The 12,228-nt window shown below is 48.0% G+C and overlaps 1 protein-coding gene across 27 annotated transcripts in view; it reads left to right on the forward strand.

The window, feature by feature from the left end:
- The window catches only part of PALM2AKAP2 (PALM2 and AKAP2 fusion), a 473,479-nt gene that overhangs the window by 423,350 nt on the left and 37,901 nt on the right, over positions 1-12,228 (forward strand). The window contains exon 1 of one of the 27 annotated variants that reach the window (XM_081526548.1): positions 5,192-5,377. The exons of the other annotated variants lie outside the window; for them this stretch is intronic. The gene's annotated coding sequence lies outside the window, so the exon portion shown is untranslated. Of the gene's footprint in view, positions 1-5,191; positions 5,378-12,228 lie in introns of those variants that run through there. 27 annotated transcript variants of the gene reach the window in all.

The raw sequence follows: 12,228 nt of genomic DNA on the forward strand, positions 1-12,228 counted from the left end.
ATCCTTGATGGAGGGACCCAAAACAGACAGGGCAGAAATGAGGTTCACAGCTTAGGGGTACTGTATTGGCCTTCTAGACTTTTCAGCCCCTTTCCCATACATGGTCACCACTAGCTTCCTCTGGTTATGGAATGAAGCATACCATATATTACAATTCCAGATTCTCCTCCATTCTGAAGCCTTCTTTTTGATCTGTATTGGAGGAAGGTTAGAGGGTGCAGTGAAAAGGCGAAGGGCATGGAAGTTGGTGAGCGATTTCTTTTTCTGTAGAATAATATTTCTTCCAGGAATAAATGCGATCATGGTATGTAACATAGCTGGGTGGTCTGTACATCCTCGTATGTTCTTCCACACCCTCTGCTCTGTGGCTTTCAGGGTCCTGAACACTGAGGAGGTGCCGCTGAGTCTCGATTTCCTGCAGCCTTTTAAGGGAAGTTACTGTTCTGTTTCCATCTCATCCGTTTTCCCTCAATAAATTAAGGTCTGGTTACGTTAGATTCCTGTGTGCCTGTGCTCAGTTGCTCAGTTATGTCCAACTCTGCGACCCTATGGACTGTAACCTGCCAGGCTCTTCTGTCTGTGGGATTATCCTGGTAAGAATACTGGAGTGGATTGTCATTTCCTCCTCTGGGGGATCTTCCCAACCCAGGAATAGAACCTGCATCTCCTGCATTTGTTGTTGTTTTTTAATCGTTAAGTTCGTGTCCGACTCTGCGACCCCCATCAACTGTAGCCCACCAGCTCCTCTGTCCATGGGATGTCCCAGACAAGAATACTGGAGTGAATTGCCATTTCCTCCTCCAGGGGAATCTTCCCAACCCAGGGCCAGGGCTAGAACCCACATCTCCTGCAGTGGCAGGTGGATTCTTTTAGCACTGAGCCTCTGGGGAAGCCCCTTAGTTCCCTACACTTCAAGCCAATTAGAGATTCTTCTGGGTAAACAAGCTCCTATTTTAAATTGTAAATATTCCCATCAAATTTATGTCTTAAGTGCAAATTCCTTTAAACCCCTTGGCTCCATGCTGAGATGTGGCACCTTTTGGAGGTGAGGTACCCACCTGAAGGTGGGGAGGGCAGCAGCCTGGAAAGGAGGAGGTGGCCATGGCCACTTAGAAAGGACATGTGGAGATGTCCCAGCTGACATCTGAGGAAGCTGAGGCCCAAGCTTCCTTCAGCGTGTTGCTTGAATTAGGTCTCGGAGCAATTTGAAAAGCTGCCAACTTCCATCTTCCTTGCACCATGGAGAGGGAGCCTTCCCCATGTTGATCTCACCCCTTCCTATTTTACAGTTCCAGGCAGCAGGCTGGGTAGAACCATTTGAAACCAGCCTCTCCCTCCATTGTCTGCTGCATCTCAGCAAGTCCATTTGGAACATTCTATCACACTGAAGGTACAAAAATGGGATGGCTCTGTTTAGCAGAATGAACTCCATCAACTAAAGAGATAAAGTTTTGACCAGGGGAATGTCAGAGACAGAGCGGAGTTCCTTCCCGGAACCCTTGAAATCTCTTGGCAAAAGTTTCGCGCAGTGTCAAAGGAAGCAGCTGCCCCCACCTGCTATCTGGCTTTCTCTTGGCTCTGCCTGCATGGTCCCCAGGCTCAGAACGATCCTGGGCTTCACCTCTGTCCAGAGTCCATGCCAGTATCACAGAACAACAGAGGTTAGGGGCAGAAAGGAGATGCAGTTGGAGGGGTTCATCTAGCTTGGCTCTTTTATTTTATAGAGCAGAAAACAGACCCAGAAGAAAAGCCTGGTCTTCCTAGGGTCATGGAGAAGCAGGCACGTGGTTTCAAAGGCAGTCTGTTGCTGCCAGGAATTTGCTTTTTAATTCTTCCCCTTTGATTCTTAGTGTACTTCCTGGGTCTGCTCTGTCCTGAACTGCCATGGGTGCCTTCCAGGGGACAGAGCCCTGCCTCATGGGTGGGATTTGTGGATTCCAGGCAGATCTCTGTTGCCAACCAGCTGTGTGACCCTGGGGAGGGCGTGGCTCCTGAGGCTGAGGCCTGCCCCTTGGTGGAATGGGTGAGGATCCCCCACCTTGCAGCTGGTCAAAGGAGGGTAGAGAGAAGTTATGTGCGGGTGTGTGACCCAGGGCGGCCCCCAGGATGCAGGCAGTAGACCTTCGCTGAGTGAAGATCACAGAAGCATTGATGACCTTCCCACCCCAGCTGCTGGGTCCTCACAAATTGGACCAAGTTTCCAAAGCGATTCCTTGCTCCCAGTGCAAGGCACCTCAGAGACTGAAACAGATTAGGCTCCAGCAGCTGGAGAATTAAACTGGCAGTACACAGTTAGTTTTCATAAACTCAGAAAACCACCCCCAAACTTGGAGTCTGTGATGAGAGGGAGGAGGATGGACATGTAGCCTTGAAGTGTAGATACTGCTGGATTCTGCTCTGTTCTTTCCCGTTGGGAGACACCCCCCTCCACCCCCCCACCTCGCTGCCTCTCGAATCATCCCCTGCCAACAACTTCGGTGACTGGGTTTGTATTTTTGTGGTCTCCATCTAGCTTGCCGACTTCCAATTCTCCCTCTGCCTCTGAGAACAAACCATTTTTCTGGAGCATCTGGCCACAGAGCATTTTTCTTAATTTCACCATATTTTTGCAGCCAGAGGGAGGGGTATGTGGTGTGTACAAATAGGAGTGATGCGTGTGTGTGTGTGCACAGGTGTGCGTATGTGTGAGCATGGGTATTGCTTTGCTGGGCCTGTTGTGACAGCATACCACAAAGTGGGCAGCTGAAGCAACAGAAATTTATTGTTGCAGAGTTTGGAGACAAGACATGTCAAACCAAGGTGTCGGTGGAGTTGGCTTCTTTGAGGACTATAGGGAAGGCTTGTTCCAACCCCTCTGCTTGGTTGATGGACCCCTGTCTTCTCTCCTGGCCTCTTCACATTCTTTCTAGGCATGCTTCTGTGTCTAAAGCTCCTCTTTTTATAAGGACACTAGTCACATTGGATTAGGGCCCACCTGAATGACATCACTTGACTTGATTACCTCTGTAAAGACCTTATCTCCAAATAAGGTCACATTTTAAGTTCCTGCATGTTAAGACTTCAACTTACAAAGTTGGATTTGAGGGATCCCAATTCAACTAATAACAATGTGCATGTATATGTGTGTGTGTGTGCACGCACACACATGTGTATATGTCTGTGTGTTTGTATAATAAGCCATGACATCTCAGACTCCAGTCAAAAAATGTATAAAATACTTAGGTAATAGCACTTTAAGAGCACACACAGTACTTCTCTGGTGGTACAATGGTTAAGAATCCACCTGCCAGTGCAGGGGATATGGGTTTAATCCCTGGTCCAGGAAGATTCCACATGCCATGGAGCAACCAAGCCCGCACATCACGACCGCTGAAGCCCACTTGCTCTTGAGGCTGCAAGAGCACATATGATTTCCTCTTTTGCCAACAGGGCAGATTTAAAACAATTTTTCACACACCTCCTCGTGGGTACACTGGGGCAGGTGTGAGTATTTAGTGGGTCCTGGGTACCACTCCTGCCTCTTGGCTCGAAATCACCTCTTCAAGGAGGGCCGTTTCTTGCTCTCTCTCATTCCTGAGCAGAGCAGTGGCACCCTGGGTGTGGGATGTCCCCTCCACATTTTACTTTAGACCGTAAGTAGCATCTTGAAATGCATTTGGCCCTACAGTAGAACATTCCGGTTATTCCAAAGGGCAGGGCAGCCTAACTTCAGAGTTTCCATAGCATAGCACTCCCTGGAGACTTGGGCATCACCCAGTCAGTCACCGAGAAACTCCCAGATACTTCTAAATAAAGTTCAGCTCATTAAAAATGTTATTTGGATGTTGTAAACAGTTGTAAAGTGCACTGTACATTTAGCTTCCTTGTCAAAAGAGACTGCCTGGGCTCCATCCACGCTGGTGATTCCTTCCCAGACTTGTGTTCCTGGGAGAGTCGCAGGGGGTCTGCGATGCTGACTTTTGGACCGCTCGCTGCTTCACCAGGACAACTGCTCCCAAACCGACCCCAAATAGATGGCCCCACAGGACTATGCTTGGTATCTGTCCTCCTCTTTCTATTTAGTTCACTGTGAATCTCTTCTCTTTGTCCCTTCTAAAATCTTATTGAAGAAAATGAGTTCTGCGTGGCCCTGATGGCCCTGGAATTCTCTTTGGCTTTCCAGTCAGCCAAAACCCTAAATTATGCCCCAAACTTTCCAGGTTAACCCAGGGTTCTGGGCGACCAGGTGAGTGGAAACTTGTCTACCCTGGGGCAGTGCTGGGAACCAGTCATTAACGTACCATGAGCCTTAGTGTGTGGCGGTGGGGGTCTGATTCTGGTAAAAGAATGAGGGATGTATCTGTGGCCGTTGTGTCTGCCCAAGGCACACATGAATCTTTTCTTTTTTCCTTCGTGGCAGAAGATACTAGTTAGCCCTGAGAAAGGGGAAACCACTCCCCCCAGACATCCCATGAATTTAGCACTCATCCCTGTCTTCAAATTCTGTCCCATTTCAACATGGGACATAATGTAACCACTGAAAATATATCAGACCCTGACCCTTAAAGGACATAGAAAGTGCTTGTGAGATAATGTGAAGTGAAAAAAAATTTGGCTACAAGATTGCCTATAGTGTGGTCTCAACTCTATGAAATACCTATTTCTAAAAAGGAGACTGCATGATTGCAATAAAACATTAGCTCCCTTCCTCTGAGTGGAGGGAAGATGAATGACTTTTATTTTCCAAATTTTCTACAGTGAGCATTTATTATTTTATACACACATACATAAACCCTAAAGTGAAGTCTGACTCTTTGCGACCCCATGGGCTGTAGCCTACAAGATTCCTCCATCCGTGGAATTGCCCAGGCAAGAATATTGGAGTGGGTTGCTATTTCCTTCTCCAACATACATATATAAGCTGTCCTAAAAAGTTCCTTTAACTGGATGCAGTCTGTTTACCTGGATCTTCAGGATCTGTGAGGTTTTTTATTTTGCTGCCTTATCATCACTGAGGTATTAATTCCCTGCCTGCCCAAGGCCCATCTCTAACTTTCCAAGAAGACAGCTCTAACTGGTTCCTTTCAGCATCACTAGCCTCCCACCTTCCCACTCAGCCCTGGACGCAGGGAGTGGACGAGCGCGGCCTCTGGCTGACTGGCTGCTGCCCTCCAGGCTTGGGCCAGCTAGGGAGGGGCCAGGCCTCTTTGAAGGGGGTTAAAGTCCTTCTTTGTGTGAATGGCCTTTGAGGGAGCGGAGGGAGGGCCAGCCGTGACCTCACAGTCTTCTGTCAGGAGACTCAGAAGGAATTTGTCCAGCTTGAGCCAGGGCGCAGGAAACTGCCTGAGAAAAGAGGCAGTTCTGAGCGGGGACGTGTGAAGCGGGCACTCTGGGCAGGGTAAGCCGAGTCTGCTGACCTAACTTACTGTCCTTTGCTTTCTGATCTGCAAGGAGAGGGTTCCCTCGTGAGGCCAGAGTCTTTATGGAGGAGGGACTCAGGGTAGGGACTGCGGCGCTGTGCTGTGGACGCCTTTCCTGCTGGGGAGAGAGTGGGCAGCCAGGCTTGGGCAGGAGACTTGCTTCTTTTCTTACTAATCTTGTCAGACTCCCAGCTTTCATGCTAATCAGCAGAGCAGGAGCTCTGCACCACACATACAGCACGGGCAAAGGTGCCCACCTCCTCTTTGCCAGATAACGCTTTGAAGATGGTGCATGAGTGTGTGCATGTGCGTGCCTGAGTGTGTGTGTGTCCCCTTTTCCACATCAGAACCAAGTGCCGCACCAGTCCTGGTGACTGCTTCTCTTGTTATTTAATCTACAAGCCCACGTTGTAGAATGTGCCACATTCATAGAGTGACTTGAGGCTTTGCGGGGGAACATGTATGCCTGTCTGCTGTGAGACCCAGGGCTATGGGAAGAAAACTGCATCAGCTCTCTTCCTAAGTACAGGACTCATCTGTGGACAAAGAGTTAATCTCGAAAGCCTCTGGCACTGTTTTCTCCTGGCTCTGTGTTCACACAGTGGATTTTTTGCCGGGTCCACGGTGGAGCCCAGCTTTTGCTCTCTGCCATTACTGGTTGGCCAGGCGTGAATCCAAGATCCCGAACTATTTTAAAACTAAGAAGGACACAGCTAAGTTATACAGGACTGAAGCCAGGGACTTGCTTTCAGCACAATCAGTTACCCTAGAAATTTCAGGCTGCAGGAGCCAGAGATGCCTCTGTGGCCTTGACCTTGGTTTATTCTGGAGGTGGGGGACTGTTCTGTAAGATAGTTTCATAGTAAAAAGGGTCTTTGGTGGGAAGAGCATCTGAGGACTCCTTGATATAGTTTGGAGTGTATCCTATCAAGGAAGAAGCAAAACTTGCCTTTCTTGGAGCTGAAATAAGGCATCTCGCCTCATTCAGGGGAAATCTACCAGCGCTTCTCATCCCTTCGGTAGGGAATGAGTCTCCAAGTGACTGAAGGAAACAAGCCTTTCACCAGTGGCTGCAGAAGAGGCAACAGCTTGTTTCCTCGCCTCCTTCCATCACACCCCCATCACATACACACTCTTTCGTTTCTTTCAGAGAAAGCCCAAGCTGTAAATGTGTTCATCAAACCACACCTTAACATCTTCCAGATGTGCAGCCTGACATCTGAGCCACTAACTTTTCAGCAGGGTGAAGGGGATGCTATTAATAGGGCAGGCTGCAGTGGTGGAGAGACTCCCTTACATTACAAAGGGACCACTTCTTTATCAGGATTGCCAGCGAGTCAAGACATAGCCCAGCCTTGTTTCCAATGGAAGGGGGTTCCAGAAGTGTTTTCATGCCATCCTCTGCAAGCCTGGACCTGAGGCCTGAGCCAGAGAGAATAGCAGGAGGGTGATTGCTAAGTTGACCAAGACCATAGAAGTTCTCAGAAAGAAAAGCTGAGCCTGTAGGAACAGAAAGCTCTTTTTAGGACTGTCAGAGTCATATTTAGCCATAATGGCTTCATGGCAGGAGGTTGGTGGCGGCGTGGAAGGGGAGGAAACTCCAGAGGCAGAGTTAGTGTTAGCCCCCTCTATTAGGGGTCATGTCATTATCCCTGAGCCCATCCAGTCTAAATTTAGCTGTAAGAACCCCCGAATGCTGGGGGTCTTAGATCTGCCTCTCGTCAGCCAGGAGCTGGGTCTCTGACCTCCTTGGGGAGTGGCCTGCCTCCTGGCTTCCCACGGTCAACACCAGCCTTTGGTGTTATAGGCCGGAAGACATTCTGCTGGGGTGGGGTGGGGGGAGAGGAAGTTCTGCCTGGGACTGGAATGCAGTCCAGGTTAACTCCGCGGTCGCTCCCCTCCACTTCCTGGCCCAGAAGCCTGGAGCCCAACCCAGGAAGCAAGCCATCCTCAGACATTCCCACTCTCTGTACCTTCACAGGGGTGGTGAAGGGGCCACTCAGAGTCCCAGCAGCTTCTCCAGTGGGGGTAGGCGTGGGAGGGGAGGTGCAGGTCAGCTACTGAGGAACCCTGGTGCTCCCAGCTTCCTGCATCCATTCTTCTCAGCCTGCCCCATCTGCCACCTTGAACAGACCAGGCGGTTTCTTTCTAGTTACTATTGTAGCACTCTCTCCACTTGTTGTCTCTGCTATCTTTATGTAAATCTGTCCTCTCTCTCCAAGGCTGTAAGCTCCCTGCTGTAGCGTGGGGAGCACTCCAGAGCCCTAGGGTCCTCCCAGGGCCCCGGCACAGGGCTTGTCACTCTATAGGTTCTCAGGACACACCGCAGGGATCCACTGTTACCTCTTCAGCCTCTGTGCTCCCCTTCCACGCTCCTTGGGTTCCCTTGGTCTTCGGTCTGTCTCCCCCAGACCTCCTGACTGTGGCTCCACCCCATGCCTCCAAGGCTGACAAACTTCAGCAGACCCGGGTGGACATCCTACCCACGTCTGGGCATCCTCCCCCTGCCAGGTCGCATCCTCTCCTCCCATTGGCCAGAAAATAAAGAGTCCTGAATAAACCATTAAAGTCAGCCACTCATGGCCTATGGAACACGGCAGTTGTGCCCTGTGTCTTGAAAACTCGACTTAGGAAAGAGAGGGAGGACAAGAAGAGGAAACAGAGATGCCCTCTGGTTTCATAGCTATGAGGAAGTTTTTCTTCGTACCGTGCTTCTCTTCCTAGGCCAAGAACGAGTTCATATTTTTGGTGGAACTTAAAAATAACTAGATTAAAGGATCAGGTCACTTATTACCTGGGGAAACGCGTTTCTAATTTAAATATCGTGGCTTTAGTAGGAAGTAATCTGGGTTATTCAGAGCAGAGAAACCTGCTTGTGCAGCAGGTGCCTGATGTTTGAGTGAATTTGGGTCACACGGTGCATTTAGGTAGGTTAGGAGCCTGGGAAGCTGGTGACAGACATCGTCAAGAGTAGGGTGTTGTGTTAATCGCTCAGTCATGTCCAACTCTTTGCGACGCCATGTACTGTAGCCTGCCAGGCTCCTCTGTCCATAGGATTCTCTGTCCGTGGGATTCTCTAAGCAAGAATACTGCAGTGTGTTGCCGCTCCCTTCTCCAGGGGATCTTCCCAACTCAGGGATCGAACCCGGGTCTTCTGCATTGCAGGTGCGTTCTCTACCGTCTGAGCCACCAGGGAAGTCCAAGAGCAGGGTAGGGAGGTAGAGAAGTGACAAACACAACAGACTTGGGAAGTGGGTAGAAGCATCTGCTTCTCACTTGACCTTGTAGCAAAGGACACCTTTCTGGCATCCCCCTGGGCCCAGCCAGATCTGCTAAGGAAAATGCATTTCCTTCACAAGTTCTTTCTGTGCCTGATGCCCCCAGCGGCAGGCCCAGGTGTCCTGGGACGAAAGAGCACGCAGTCAGCCGTGACCTAAGCTGAGCAGGCCTCAGGGCCCTGATGTGCTTTCTGTGCAAATCAAATGGCTCCTAGCATCTCACCTGTGCTCCTAACTCTGGTGCTGGGGAGAAGTTGCAGCCTTGTCCACTGCTATGACTGGGATGTGGGGTTTCAAATTTTGCCTCTGGATGTCATCAGAGGAAGTGGAGGACCCACCTCAGAGGCCAGATCCCCAGACTGAGCAGGAGGTCCACATCCCCAACCCTATCCAGAGGGTCCTACAGGTAGAGCAGAAGATAGGAACTGAAACTAGGTCTCCAGGGCATCTGGTTGGTTTTGAAAAGGGGTCCTCGACTTGTGAAGCAAAGTTGTGTACTGTGACTTCTAGAGATTCAAATGTGCAAACCATCAGCCCGAAAGTCACACAAATGATATTCAGATCCATACACCGTCATAAGACTTCCCTTGTCATTTTGGAAGCTTCCAGTCATGGAGAATACCTTTTGAGGTACTGGGATAGAATTCAGAAGAACTGACCTTCCTTTAGGTCCTGGCTGTACCACTTTTTAGCCAGGGGATCCTGGGACAATCTCTCTAAACCTCTTTTTTTTAATTTTTACTTTTTAAAATTATGAACGTATGTAACACATTTACGTGAGACTTAGAAAATGCAGAACAAGGTTACATATAGTTCCACTGTGTGCATGCGTGCATTGCCGCTTCAGTCGTGTGCAACCCTATGGACTATAGACTGCCAGCCTCCTCTGTCCATGGGATTCTCCAGGCAAGAGTACTGGGGTGGGTCGCCACGCCCTCCTCCAGGGGATCTTGGAACCTACATCTCTTACATCTCCTGCATTGGCAGATGGGTTCTCTACCACTAGCACCACCTGGGAATTAGTTGGGAGTTTCAATATCAAACTCTCAAAAATGAATAGGATGAATATACAGAGAAGTAGAAGGATATATAGTACACTTGATCTAAACCTTTTATTCTCCCCTTAATTATGCCAGTTAGCACAAGCCTTAGGGGCCTTTGGGAGTTAAAGAGAGCTAAACTCCTGGAGGAGAGCAGGTGCCTATGGAACGTGGGATTTCTGATTAGATCCTGGCTGACCATTCTTGGCGTATGTGCTCCAGATTAGGATGTCTGCTCCTAGAATGTAATTTAAGCTAACCTCACACACACAGACACACACACACACACCTATATTATATTGTGTCTGCCTGAGTATTTTAAAGTAAACTATAGACATCCTGACCAGCTGTTAGCTATTCTGGGAAACCAGGAGGCCAGCAGGGCAGGCAGATATTACATACCAGATTGTTAGGTCTCCACCTGGAGGTGGAGGTCCCTCTCCACCTGGGGAAATTTGATCCTTGGGCTGGGAAGATCCCCTGGAGAAGAAATGGCAACCCACTCCAGTATTCTTGCCTGGGGAATCCCATGGACAGAGGAGCCCGGCAAGCTACAGACCATGGGGGTCGAAAAGAGTCAGAACAGTGTGACTGAGCACACACATACACATGCATAGTCTATTTCAGAAAAGATGTAACAGTCCATTTAATGAATGTTCATTTTATCTGAATTTGGAGTCAGGCTCACCTTATCTGAAGCATGGAGAAAATTCTGGTCTTACTTATCTTCAAAGGGAGCAGTAAGTATTTATTGGTTTAAACGTAACATCATTTAATGACGTCAAACCCAAACTCCTGCCAGATCCTTGCACAGAGGGGCTCCCAGGCCACTTCCACTCACCTGGTATAATTACGCAGTGGTGGCTTTGATCACATCAGGCCATCCAGCACAAAGGTAAATTCTTCCTGCTGAGACAGAACTCAGGAATTTGCTCTTTGGTTATAATTGTTCCCTAACTTTACAAAAACTCAGGAACTCTGAGGCAGAATTGTAAACCAGCAATGCAGAGTTGTTTATCTCTTGAAGGACTTCTGCCCTGATTAGGGTTTAGAACTCTGCTCCCTGAGGTAGACAGAATCAAGTCTCAGGAAGAATTTTCTGAATTTGTGGAAAGGAGCTGAGGCCTCATGTAACTAACAGGAAGGAGAGCCTCTTTCCTGTTTACACTCCACAGTGTCTATATTTTTGTGGAGTACTGGAAAGCAATCACCTCAGATTACACTAAGACTCCAAATTTGCCTGTAATTAGCATTTTAAAAATGTTTGACACATCTCAGACATAACTGGTGAGACTCATTATTTCCAACTCAAGGCTAAAATTGTTTTGTTTTTGATATTGCAAAAATGTACTGTCAAATGATGTTCTCAAGATATGTAAACTTTTGAATTGGGACAGTTGTTGCTAGTTCAGAATATATCCTTGGAAAAAGGATAGCGTTTTTAAAGTTCTTTAAAAAAAAAAAAAGCTGTAGGGCATCTGCTCCTTCATTATCCAACATGAGAACCATGAAGCATCCAGGAGAAGGGGATGATGCTGACAAAGTGTTCCTGGGGATGCTGTGGAGACAGGCCCAGTTACTCCAACCTCTGTGATCAGCAACAAGAGGTTAATATAGGCAAGTGTTTCACTTCACCTGACCAGACTAAGTAAACCCCCAAAATAGATTTATGACTTCCTAGGAAGTATGGGAAATCCAGTTTTTGTTAAGAAAAGGGTGTTGTCTCCTGGAACTTATTGTTGCTGCTAATTTCATCATGGCCCTACAAAATAAGCCTCCTGCATTTTAAATGAATGAATCCATGACTAACTGAACTATAGAATTAATTATATGCCTTTCTGCTCCTTTCAATGTCACGGTACCCTTTTTCTTGTCATGTCAACTATTGTAAAGTGTTTTCTGTTTTAGTAGAGCAATATTTTTCACCATATTTCAGTCCCAGCAGCTTCCTACTATTTTCCTACCTATTTTCCCTCCCCAAAGCCAAAGGGATAGAAGGAGAGCTCTGCTTACTCCCATGAAAATATTAGCAGTGAATCATTGGCCAAATGCAGCCGCAGCTGGGAGCGTCATGGGCAGTCTGATTTTCACCATAGCAGTGCTGTGTCTCTTTTTTGTTGCTCAGCTTTCCATGGAGCAGGCTAATTTTGACCTAGGTTTTCTTGACATTTTGAATGGCGGCCAGTAAGTTTCACGCATTCAAATTTCCTGTAATTCTTAAATGACGTAGAAGTTACTGACAATCACTTTAACAGAAGAATGTTTAATTAATGTTCTTTAAAGGACAGTAGCAGTTGTCTTTGTCATGTCTTTTTAGCTCATTCTAAAGGGTGTCTCAGTGGTAAACCATCTGCCTGCTAATGCAGGAGACACAGGAGATACAGGTTTGATCCCTGGGTTGGGAAGATCTCCTGTAGGAGGAAATGGCAACACACTCCAGTATTCTTGCCTTGGAGAATCCCATGGACAGAGGAACTTGATGGGCTACAGTCCATGGGGTCACAAAGAGTC

This window comes from Giraffa tippelskirchi, chromosome 1 (assembly GCF_054371585.1).
Source record: "Giraffa tippelskirchi isolate mGirTip1 chromosome 1, T2T-mGirTip1v1.2.pri, whole genome shotgun sequence".
Taxonomy (NCBI): Eukaryota; Metazoa; Chordata; class Mammalia; order Artiodactyla; family Giraffidae; genus Giraffa; species Giraffa tippelskirchi.